Here is a 12,377-nt window from a genome sequence, read left to right on the forward strand (position 1 = left end):
AAGTGTCTGAGACCAAATTGTGAACTTAGGTCTTCCTGACTTCAGACCCAGAGCTCTATTTACTCTTGCACCTAGCTGACCCCATATTACAGATGTAGAAACTAAGTTTCAGAGAGAGGAAGTGCCGAGGTTATACAAGCATCAGGTACCAGAGCCAGAATTCAAATGCAGGTTTACTTGTGTCCAACTCCTTGCTCTTTGCTCTGTGTGGGAAAAGCCTCTATTTTCCTTTCCTACTCCAGGTTTTCATTGCTTCCATACTATGAAAACTTTGTTCCGGCCTAAATTCTTTTGACAAAATTAATTCTTTGCTAATATGTGGGCTAGCTATGAACCATCAACCATCAATCAGTGTCAAACACACACACACACAACAACAACAACAACAAAAACAACAACAAAACTTGGCATTTTTTAAAACTCTAAGACTCTTTGCATCTCATTTGGTCCCAGATGGTAGAACCAGGAGTAATGGCTAAATGTTGGAAAGAGGCAATTTAGGCTTGATATCAGGAAAAAACAAAACAAAACAAAAACCCAACTTCTTTTTTTTTTTTTACACTTTGTTTTTTGTATTTTTTTTTTTGCAGGGCAATAAAGGTTAAGTGATTTGCTCAGGGTCACACAGCTAATAAATATCAAGTGTCTGAGGCTGGATTTCAACTCAGGTCCTCCTGAATCCAGGGCTGGTGCTTTATCCACTATACCACCTAGCTGCCCAAACCCAACTTCTTAACATTTAGAGTTATACAAAAGAAGAATGGGCTGTTTTGAGGAATATTAATTTCCCTCTCACTGGATTTTGTGACTAACAAAAAGTTTGAGAGACATAATTTCAGAGTAATTAATCATGTTATCAACTATGGCTAGAGAATAATTAATAAAAAGGATGGTCATTTGGCTGTTTCTTGTAAAGCAAAAATAAACCATGGAGGCCTCTCAATGCTTACATGCCCTTGGAAGACTAGGTGTTACAGTTGGCAGTCGACTCTGATTAGTTAATGAGGGAACGAATATTATAAGGAGAGGTGCCCCTATTCTAATAAAGGAGTGGGGAATTCGACTTTGATTATGTCTCTCTTACTCCCAGCAATGGGTAATCTAAACAAAGGATTTATCAACCCCACTCCCTCCCCACTCCCTCACATGCCTATGACTGAATAGAACTCAATGGGCCAGAATTCACCTGTAAGGTTTTTCTAGTTGGGTGGGGTAACAATTCCACCTAGATAACATAGTCTAGGAAGGAGTAAATTTTTGGTCAAGGTCGGTAATTTCCTTCAAAGACTGACTGTATTAACTTAAATGGGTTTATTTCTGAATGAAGATATAAAGAGAAAAAAAAAACCCTTCATCTCAATTAATAAGAGAGAAATACTGTTATCCCTTCCACATCAAGACTTATCCCACAGAGGTTTCAACATATCGCAGGTTGACATAAGAAATTAGATGGGAATTTGGGGAGAGTTTTACAGAAGCCACAGATGATACTTGAAGACCAGCAGACAGTATGGAAAAAGTTTAGAAACTCAGAAATGCAAAATATATACTTATGGTATTGTATCATATCAACCCAAATTTTACAATAAGGTACTGTAAACAACCCATACAGGAAAACTCATTTAACCTCTGTCTGCCTCAGCTTTCCCAATTGTAAATGGAGATAATAACAGTACCTACCAGCTAGGGTCATTGTGAGAATCTTTTAATCCCATTTTTTTTTTCAGGCAATGAGGGTTAAGTGACTTGCCCAGGGTCACAGAGCTAGTAAGTGTCAAGTGTCTGAGGCTGGATTTGAACTCAAATCCTACTGAATCCAGGGCCGGTATTTTATCCACTGTGCCACCTAGCCACCCAGTCATTTTGAGAATCAAATGAGATAGTATTTATAAAGCACATAGCATAATGCCTGTCACATAGTAGGTACCTATTAAATGCTTGTTTCTTTCCTTATTCTACATTTATTAATGTTTATTCTCTTCCCTTTCCCCACCAATTCTGCAGGACAATGCCCATTCTCCATGATTTTCCAGAAATTTCTCACAGCAACTAAACAATGACTTACCTAGCTCATGCTGCCTCCCATCTCTCCTTCAGGGTGTTTTGTTGCTTTGGCTAGGTTGCCTTACCTGTCCTGTGAAGATTAAAAAGCATTTATCAAGCACTTATTATCTGCCAAGCAATTTGATAGGCACTGGACAGAATACAAGAGGCTAGACAGAAGCTACATGTAGGGTAGTGGGGGACTAGAAGGAGAGTTCTGTCTTGTGGATTAAGAAATCACAAAGATGGGGGACAGCTAGGTGGTGCAGTGGATAAAGCACCGGCCTAGGATTCAGGAGTACCTGAGTTCAAATCTGGCCTCAGACACTTGACACTTACTAGCTGTGTGACCCTGGGCAAGTCACTTAACCCCCATTGCCCTGCAAAATAATAATAATAATAAAAATTTAAAAGAAAGAAAGAAAGAAAGAAATCACAAAGATGATGAATTGAGCCATAGGGCAATTGACTGACACATACATTCCAGAAATGATATTTATTTGTTTTTGTTCCCAGTCCTAGATATGCAAAGGGGCTGCAGGCAGAATGGTAGATTAGCATCAGTTTGTTGATGCAGTGCCCCACCCAACCATGAGCTCAAGTAAGGCCCTAGGATGGGAGTTAGAGATTTGAGCTGAAGGCAAGAAGTGATGGTCATAAACATGAATGAGCTTCCAGCAGTATGGTGGGTCTGTGTTGGGCTGAACTTTCACCAATCAGGGCAGACAACCATCAGCTCTTTTCAGAGTTTAGGACTCCTGACACTAATCTGTTAAAATAATGAGAATGCCTCTTGTACCCCTCAGGTCTTCACTTTCTTTCAAAGGACTTTGTAATCTGTTGCAATGGTATCTGGTTTCCTTTTGATATTAGCATTTATTCCCATATGAGTCACATCATACCATGAATATATGAGCCAGGAAGACAGTAAACCCATATCTTGTTAATCATCAACCTATGCTCAGTGTGTGACCAGTAGAAAAGAGTTACTAACCAACTACCACTACCAGGCTCTTCTTTCTTTATGGAGAGAATCTATGGCATCTTCAGAGTCTTGTTATCATTCCTTGAATCATGATAAACTACTTCTTCCTCAGTCTCTAGCTCTACTCCCAATCCCTTGCAGTATGTGTGTATACACACACATACATACACATGTACATGTTTGTACATATATATATACACATACACACATGTACATGTTTGTACATGTATACACATACATGTACATGTTTGTACATATATACACACATACACACATACTTATATACACACAAACATATATAAACACTATGGTAATGTATATAATGTATAAAGGTAGTATATGTCATAATGTAAAATGGTAGTTATATATACACATAGGTGTGTATGTATATTTACTTTACATATATACCATACAAATAATACTTTATATGGAAAATAAATCATTTGTGTGTGTGTGTGTGTATGTAGTTTTTGATATAAAGTATTTCTTCCAGCTAAGTTATACAAATGATAGAGTGCTGGGCCTGGAGTCTGGAAAACCTCAGTTCAAATCCAGACATTTAATAGCTGTGTAACCCTGAGCAAGTCACTTTACTTCTGGATGTTTTAGTTTCTTTACCCATAAAATGAGGATTATAATAGCATCTATTATTCAGGGACATTGTGAGAATCAAATGAGATAGTCAAGCATTTAATACAACGCCTGGCAAAAAGCTATTATTGTTGGGGTAGCTAGATGGCACAGTGGGTAAAGCACCTGCCCTGGATTCAGGAGGACCTGAGTTCAAATCCAGCCTCAGACACTTGACACTTACTAGTTGTGTGACCCTGGGAAAGTCACTTAACCCTCATTGCCCCACCAAAAAAGAAAAAAAGTTGTTATTACTTTTATTTCAAGAAACATTTTGTTCTCTCTGATGAACTAGAGAATAGAGAAGCTTTGTTCTAATCCTAGGGTTCTTACTGTTTTGTATATCATGGACCCCCTCTGAAAGTCTGAAGTGGACTATGGATCCCTTCTCAAGACAATGTTTTTAAATGCATAACATGAAATACATAGGATTATAAAACATAACTTACACATAGCAGCAAAGATAAAGGCATGTACCTTTTCCATAATGATCACATGAACAAAAGGAATTATGTCTACTAACTGGAAGCCAGCTACTTTAAGAGAGTTTTCTGAATCCATTCATCTAAGTACCAAAATAGAGGGATGATTTTATAGTAGAGGTGAAAGGCCTATCAAGCTAAATTATAGCTGGTTATTCAAAACTTGGATTTCAGTTCACTTTTAAATGTAAAGTCTGATTTAAATATAACAAATTTAAAAGCTAATCAAAAGGAGACCATTCTTTTGATCATGTAACTAAATTTTCAGAGGCCAATGCCAATATAAATAATAGGGAACAAAAAACAGCTGCCAAAATATTAAAGCTTCAACTCATTTCTAACTTAATTTCTAAAATTAAGTCTAAATCACTAATATTACATTGTATGATTCCATTTCAATTACATTGAAATATGGTTATCAAAATATTTTTTAAGAACAAGTTCCTAGACACACCCCTCCCTCCTCAGGTTAATAACCCCTTTCTCCTCTAATAAGATCCACTTATATATATACATATACATATATATATATATATATATATATATATACACATAAACACACATATACACATACACACATATACACATACACACATATGTACATACACACACACACACATATATATTTCCACATATAGTTACTTGGTCTTGGCAGAATCAAGCATAATTTAGTTTCTGTAGTTCACTATAAATTTCCCCTGCCTTTTGTACTTGCTGGAATCAAAATCTTTAGTTCTCTGTTTTTCTTGGGGTTAACTGCCACACTTGTACCAGCAGGGCACTCTGAAGTTTACAGAATAAGCCTTTATTTATAGTTGGTCTTGTTTCCCATAATTAGCAGGTTCTTGCCAATGTCCTAATGCAAATAGAAGTTGCCCTCTATACCAGAGGGCACCCACAGGGCCATAGTCATAATCAGGAATGCAGGGATTTGGTTTAAGTTCAGTTGATTGTGCTGGACAAGGTGAAGGAGAGAGGGAGTTTACTTTGAGGGAAAACTGAGATTTCACCTTTACTGCCACACCCAAACATTTCTATTTATCCAGATATTCCTAGTGAAAGGCAGGATGTGGCTATGCAAATGCTATGCAAGGGGAACTCAATCAGGTACAGTCATGCAGAGGTGGGGGTGGTCCCTCCTCCAGAGAATATAATTGCAGCCTAAGTCCCTACCATCCACCCCTCAGTGCCCTAACCCCAAGGATGAAGATGTAGAGAAGAGGCATGGTCAGAGTGATGGGAAGAGGGGTGGCTCTAGGAAAGATGCATGATGCTAATGGAATAGGAGACTTGGAGATGGACCAGTAAGTAGAGGTGACCTGGTCTCTGATTACCAGTGAGAGAAATGGCCGGGAGGTCTATTTCAGGGAGGGAGTGCCCTTCCCCCAAATGTGCACTTCATGTTTATACCCTAGGCAAAAATACCAGGTTACTCTGCCCCCATAGTTAAGGCTTTTTACAGTGCAAAGCCCTGTATTAAATGGTAGAAATACAATTGATATGAGACAGCACCTGAATCTTTTTTTTTTTTACTCTTTTTAAAATTTATTTTTATTTAGAATATTATTTTTCCCAAATTACATATAAAAACAATTTTAACATCTATTTTTAGAACTTTGTGTTCAAAATTCTCTTCCTCCCTCTCTACCCTTCCTCTTAAGATCACAAGCAATTCAATATAAGTTATACATGTGTAGTCATGCAAAACATTTCCACATTAGGTTGTGAAAGAAAACAGACAAAAAAATTTAAGAAAAAGGAACTAAAAAAAAATATGCTTCAATCTGCATTCAGAGATCATCAGTTCTTTCTCTGGGGATAAATTGCATTTTTCTTAAGTCCTTCAGAGTTATCTTGGATCATTGAATTGCTTAAAACTGGTAAGTCATTCACAGCTGATCAACTTATAACATTGCTATTACTTTGTATACAGTACATCTCACTTTTCATCAGCTCATGTAAGTCTTTCCAGGTTTTTCTGATAGCATCTTGCTCATCATTTCTTATAGCACAATAGCATTCCATCATAATCTCATCCCACAATTTGTTCAGCCATTCCCCAATTGATGGGTATCTCCTCAATTTTGAATTTAACCTTTTGGTTTTTTATCTCTTTTTGGATACTGACCTGGTAGTGTTATTACTGGGTCAAAGAATACACATGGTTTTATAGCCTTTTGACCATAGTTCCAAATTGCTCTACAGAATGTTTGAATCAGTTTACAACTTCACCAAGGGTGTGTTAATGTCTCATTTTTCCCCAAATCTCCTACACCATTTGTCATTTTCCTCTGCTGTCCTATTATCCAATCCAATAGGTATGAGGTAGTACCCCAGAATTGTTTTAACCTGCATCTCTCCTATCAATAGTGATTTAGAATATATATAGGTAGCTTTGATTATTTCCTCTGAAAACTTCATATATTTTGAATATCTACCAATTAGGGAATGGGACAGCACCTGAATCTTACAATTTAGCTTGAGACCTAGGATATGCACCTAAAGTAATAATTAAGAACATGATCAATCAATAAACATTTAGTAATTGCCCAATATGTGTAAGACACTGTGTTAAGTGTTGGGAATACAAAAAGAGGCAAAAGACATTCTTTGCCCTTAAGGATCTTGCCATGTAATGGTGAGACAACATGCAAACAAGCACGTGTGTGTGTTTGTACATATATGTATACAAACCAGTCTATATACAGGATAAATAGGAAATAATTAATGGAGGGAAGGCACTAGAATTAAGAAGGATTGGGGAAGACTTCAGTGAAAGAAATTTTGGTTGGGACTTGAAAATCTTTTTATAAAAAACATTATTATTGTCTTTGTATTCCTAGAATCTACCATTTAACAAATACTTATTGAATTGAATTGAATGCAATAAGAAGAGGGTAAGATTACTGGGGAATAAGGTTCAATCAATATTAGTCATCACTTGCATGTGATTAAGTCACATCTGTGGTTTCCTTATTCTTGGTTGAAGATAGCCTTACATTTTTTCACATTGTTCCCTTAATTTGACCAAGGTATGCTTTGAAGGAAAAATAGAATTTAGATCAATAGGGGCAGAGGTTGATATTACAGTCAGGGAAATTACTGAGAAAACCCTACTTCTGTGGAAATGTACATAGCACTTGAGGGAGTCAAGGAGCCTGGCCCAGCTAGGACAGAAGATTCTAGCTGTTAAATAAAAAGTAATCTACCTGGGATGGTTTGTATGAACTGATACTTACATAATGGCTATAACATTGAAAAGGACAAAACTTTGAAATATTTAAAAACTCAAATCAATGCAATGACCAATAATCACCCTCAGACTACTGATGAAGTTAAGCATGCTTCCTGCTTCTTGGCAGAGAATTGATAGATTAGAGATGTAGAATGAGACATGCATTTTCAGCTATGGTCAATATGTGGAGTCGATTTGCTTAGCTGTACTTATTTGTGAAAAAGGATGACTTTTTCGGAGGTGTGAGGGGAAGGAAGAAGGAGAGTTTTGGTGTTTGTGACAGAAATTTGCCCTCCCCAACAAGAAGAACATTAATGAAAGTTTTTAAATAGAAGAGAGCAGAAGAAAGTTCAAAAAGAAAGGGGATACACATAGGGAAGTGTTGGTGCTACCATGTTAAATTCCATATATCTTTTTAAAAATAAACTATATAATAGAGACTCAAAACTTCATTTGCAAACCAATTTATATTCTTTTTATATATAGATATTCATTCTTGTCTATGCCTGTCAAGTTCATAATTTTAAAAAATTTAAAATACATTAACAAAAAAAAAGACATCAGAATAAGCTATTTTCTTTGAAGCTGTCAAGGTTATATAACCAAAGATGCTCTCAAAGGCAGTGAAGGTGAGGGGTAGTTGAGGAAATTGCGATCAGCACCTATCAGCATTTCTATTCCTGACTATAGCTCAATGTCTTCATTCTTCAAAGAGTTTGCTAATAGAATAGTTAATAATTGCATGTTAGTAGAAGAGCTTAGTTAATAGAAAGGATGTAAAAGTGTCCCAGGTGGGACTCCTTGACTTCCCTAGAGAAACCTTTATTATATAGAAGAAGACCACCATCCTGGGAGTTAAAAATCCTAGGTTCTTATTCCAGCTCTGACAACCACTGTAAGATCTTGGATAAATCACTTACCTTCTCTGAGCCTCAGTTTCTTCTCCTTTAAATGGGCCTAATAGCACCTGGGACAGGTAGGTGGTGTCCTGGATAGAGCACTAGCCTGGAGTCAAGAATACTCATTTTCTTGAGTTCAAATCTGGCCTCAGACTTACTAGCCATGGAACCTTGGGCAAGTCACCCAATCCTGTTTACCTGTTTCTTCATCTGTAAAATGAGCTGGAGAAGGAAATGGAAAACCACTATAGTGTCTTTGTCAAGAAAACCCCAAATGGTGTCATTAAGAGTTGACATGACTGAAACAACTGAACAATAATAGCGCCTATCTCACAGGGCTGTCAGACTACTCATGAGAATCTGTATCTAGAGGACTTGGCAAAACTTAAATATGAACTGTTACTATAAGCATGATGCTAATAGTGATGCTAGTGTTTGAATGTTCTTAAAGGTCCCTCCCAGCCCTAACTTTCTATGATTCCATACTTTTAAGTTAACCCCAACTCTACCCCTAGCTCTGTCTCCATATCACACCCATCTCCCAAGGTCATTATGGAATGTGGGGGTGCTAGAGGTTAGGGAGGAGAAATCATCCTCTACTAGTTCCTTGTTGTTATCCAAACCCACTAGCATCTTTTTTTTCAAGATCAGGCCTCACATCTCGAGGATGTCCCAGGATGACACTAGGATGAAGTGCTCAGTTGATATTTGAATATACTGAACAATCGTTCCTTGACCTACATGAAGTAGGAGGTTAGGATATCTCATTACCCACTCTGGTCACATAGCTGGATCAAATTGACCTAAGCAGTACAGTATGATGAAGGGGAAAGAATCAAAGGCTTCAATTCTACTTCTGATAGTTACTGACAAGTCACATAAATTTCACTGGGCTGTGGAAGTTGGGTTCCTTCCAGTTCCAGATCTGAGATACCATAATAACATGGGTCTACCGTAGTTGAACCATTGGAAGGAATAGAGTGTCCACATCAGTGAGATCTAGGATACACTAATTTGTTGAAATACTTGTTGTTCAAATGGCAAATAGAACCAGGATATGACTTCTCCTATCTCTTTCCCATGTTATCATCTGGGATCAATCAAGAAGTATTTCTTAAGGACACATAGGTGCCTGGCATTGGACCAGACACTGGGGATACAAGGACAAAAGAGAAAGATCCCTTATTCTTTTTTTTTTTTTAGAATTTCTATTTTTGTATTTTGTGTTCTAGTACATGGTCAATTTTTTTGGGGGGGGTGGGGGGAGGGCAGTGAGGGTTAAGTGACTTGCCCAGGGTCACACAGCTAGTAAGCATCAAGTGTCTGAGGCCGGATTTGAACTCAAGTCCTCCTGAATCCAGGACCTGTGCTTTATCAACTGTACCACCTAGCTGCCCCCAAAGGATGTTTTTAATATTTCTATTTTAAGAACCCTTATTCTTAAGGAGCTTCCAGTCTAATGGCAGAGACAACAAAGACATATATGAGAACAGACAAAATAAATGAAAGAGAAAAAATATAGAAAATACAAAATAGTCAATAATAATAACTAGCATTAAAATATTCCACATGTTCTCTTATTTGATACTCACAATAACCTTGTCAAATAAATGCTATTTTTAATAACCACTTTACAGATGAGGAAATTGAGGTTGAGAGTATCATTAAATGACATCCCTGAGGTCAAACAGTAAGTTTCTGAGGCAGGATTTGAACTCAGGTCAGGTCTTCTTGACTCCAAATCTAGAGTTCTACCAATTATACTTTCTAGCAAAAGAGGATAAAAATTAGCATTTAGGGATCTGGAAGTTATTGTGGTAAAAAATGAAAGCTTCTAACTAACATTTAAGAGTGGGCTAAACAATAACTGAAGGATGCCAGTTTTTGAAGGACCACCCTTTCAGGGAGGAGACCATGACGAACAGCCGTGCGCCTGGTAATACTTGGGAGAGTGTGACCGAGCACTCCACTTCTGGGGCGCGAGCTTAAAAACAAGGAGAGAACAGAAGTGGTCTCTCTCTCTCTCACTCTTGCTCTCGCTCTGCACACACATGTTGACTCAGGTTTGATGGCGTGCTCTGGTGATCGGCCCTGGTCCTCTGTAACAGCATATGCTTGACGCGGTTCTCAGCCTCAGAGGTGGCCTTGGGATTTGGTGAGTTTTATAAGGAATATAGACTAATCTTAGATCTAAGACTATTTATTTGTATTTCTACTTTCCTATTTCTCTAATCAGCATCACCTTGTTTGTTGGCTAATTAATTCCCAAACAATAAAAGCTAACTAAAGCTCAGAGGCTTCTTTCTCTTACTGGTCTGGGAGATATATAAGGGAAAGGTTAAAGGGGAGTTTAATGCTCTTATATCCAATTTTAAATCTCACATTATTCATGTAGATAGATGGTGAGACTTAAGCATTATGTTAAAAGAAGAGATGAACATTATAAAGTGGTGGTTAGGGGGCGGCTAGGTGGCACAGTGGATAAAGCACTGGCCCTGGATTCAGGAGTACCTGAGTTCAAATCCGGCCTCAGACACTTGACACTTACCAGCTGTGTGACCCTGGGCAAGTCACTTAACCCCCATTGCCCTGCAAAAAAAAAAAAAAACAAATAAAGTGGTGGTTAAGGAGCAAGTATGGATATGGGGGATGGTCAATGCAAAGGCAAGGAAGTAGGTGATAAAGTTGTGAGAGAAATCCAAATAAAGGCCAGTTTGATTAGATCACAGAGTGTGAGAAGGGAGTAATAAGTAATATATTCAATAAAGCTGGAAAAAATGGATTGGTACTGTCAAGAATTAATTGTTATTTGAGGTTTTTATGACCCCATCTTTTGGCTAGGGCTCAGGCCCAGAGCCTCTGCAAACGGCACAGTGGTCTACCCACTGGTTATAGTTGTTGCCATGGCGCTGGCACCCCACATCATTACCACTTGCGGACACCTACTTGGGCCTGGCAAAATCATAATTACTAGGGGCAGCTAGGTGGTACAGTGGATAGAGCACCGGCCCTGGAGTCAGGAGGACCTGAGTTCAAAGCTGGCCTCAGACACTTAACACTTACTAGCTGTGTGACCCTGGGCAAGTCACTTAAGCCAAATTGCCTCACTTAAAAAAAAATTTTAAAAAATAAAAATTTTTAAAAAAATCATAATGACTGGAAGCCCAGTGAGGGCAGTCATGTGACTGTCAGTCAGGGCTGCCAGCCAATTGGCTTGGGGCTGTGTGTGGTCAGCCTGGGGTCTGCTGGGAAGAAGGGAGGAGTTTCACCATTCTAGCTTGAAGCTAGAAGACGACAGGATGCAGCCATGTGTTCTCAGCTGATTCCTGGGTGGAGGTGTTATTCAGGTTGTATCATTTCCCTTCCCCCATTTTATTTCCTTTCCCTTAATTCTACTGATCTTGCTTGTGTTTTTAAGTTCGTTCTTGTTAATAAATCCTGTTCTGTTTTTGAGGGAGGCTGTTGGTCTCCTTCCTCGCCCCAATATTGTGGGGCGAGCTGCATAGCTAACACTCCCCAATTAAAAATTGGTCCCTACAGTGCCAAATTTATATTTCACCCTAAAAGTAATAGGGAGCCATTGGAGTTTACTGAATAGGGGAGTGATGTGGTCAGCTCTGCACTGAAATAAAGCACTTTGGCAGAAAGAGTACAGAGAAAGATTTGTGACCAAGAAACCAGATAGGAGGCTATTGGAATAATCTAGGCAAGAGCTGATAATGACCCAGATTAGAGTGGTAGCTGTATGAGTACAAAGAAGAGGTTGAATTTGAGAGATGTTCTAGAGGTAGAGGAGGCAAGTTTGACCATTGCTTGGCTATGTGGAGTGAGAAGTCGAAGATAGTGCCAAGGTTATGAACCTTAGAGCCTAGAAGGATGGCTGTGCCTTATGTGGAAATAGGGGCATTTGGGAGAGGTTACCTAAACAAATTATCTTTAAGTTGATGATACCTACTCCCTCCCAAGTCTAAATCTTACCTAATTCTTCTTTGTTGCTTTGGGGGAAGAGGGAATAAGTCAGTCAGTCAAAGAAACATTCATTAAGAGTCTACTATGGGGGGCGGCTAGATGGTGCAGTGGATAGAGCACTGGCCTTGGAGTCA

Source organism: Dromiciops gliroides, chromosome 6 (assembly GCF_019393635.1).
Source record: "Dromiciops gliroides isolate mDroGli1 chromosome 6, mDroGli1.pri, whole genome shotgun sequence".
Classification (NCBI taxonomy): Eukaryota; Metazoa; Chordata; class Mammalia; order Microbiotheria; family Microbiotheriidae; genus Dromiciops; species Dromiciops gliroides.